Consider the following 690-nt stretch of genomic DNA (forward strand, 5'->3'; position numbering starts at 1 on the left):
GCCTGTCCAGATCTCTCTGTAGAGCCCTCCTAGCCTCCTGCAGATCAACACTCTCACCCAGCTTGGTGGGTTTTGCAGTCATCTGCAAACTTACTGAGGGAGCACTCAATCCCCTCATCCAGGTCATCAACAAAGATATTTAGCAAGACCGGCCCCAGAACCGAGTCCTGGGGAACACCGCTTGTGACCAGCCACCAGCCGGATTTAACGCCATTCACACAACTCTCTGGGCTCGGCCATCCAGCCGGTCCTTTACCCAGTGAAAAGTACACCTGTCTAAGCCACGAGCTGCCAGTTTCTCTAGGAGAATGTTGAAAAGCAGGTGTGGGGTGCAGGGGGGTGACCCTGACAGTGGGAGGAGGTGCTGGTTCCTAAAGGATAACACCTTCGCCTGAACAGGGGCTTGAACCCTGGACCCTCAGATTAAAAGTCTGATGCTCTCCCAGCTGAGCTATCCAGGCTCACAAATTTTGTATATCACAAAATTTTCACAACTATTTTTCAATGTTTCACAAAATATTCACAAAATTTTGTAGAACTTTGATGAGTTCTAAGGAACAACCATATCAAACTTTGTTGGTAGCTACATGTTCAATACTAGAATTTGAGCTGTCATTTTAATTAATGAAATAGCCAGTCAGTCAAAACTGCCTTGGCGTGAATTTGTTGAGGGAAAACAGAGAGCATAAC

General features: G+C 46.8%; 1 non-coding gene across 1 annotated transcript; it reads right to left on the reverse strand.

The window, feature by feature from the left end:
- Window positions 1-388: 388 nt before the first annotated feature.
- On the reverse strand, window positions 389-461 carry TRNAK-UUU. Its single transcript has one exon. It is a non-coding gene; the product is annotated as a tRNA-Lys (tRNA).
- Window positions 462-690: the final 229 nt, after the last annotated feature.

The sequence above is a fragment of the Phaethon lepturus genome, unplaced genomic scaffold, assembly GCF_000687285.1.
Source record: "Phaethon lepturus isolate BGI_N335 unplaced genomic scaffold, ASM68728v1 scaffold12972, whole genome shotgun sequence".
Taxonomy (NCBI): Eukaryota; Metazoa; Chordata; class Aves; order Phaethontiformes; family Phaethontidae; genus Phaethon; species Phaethon lepturus.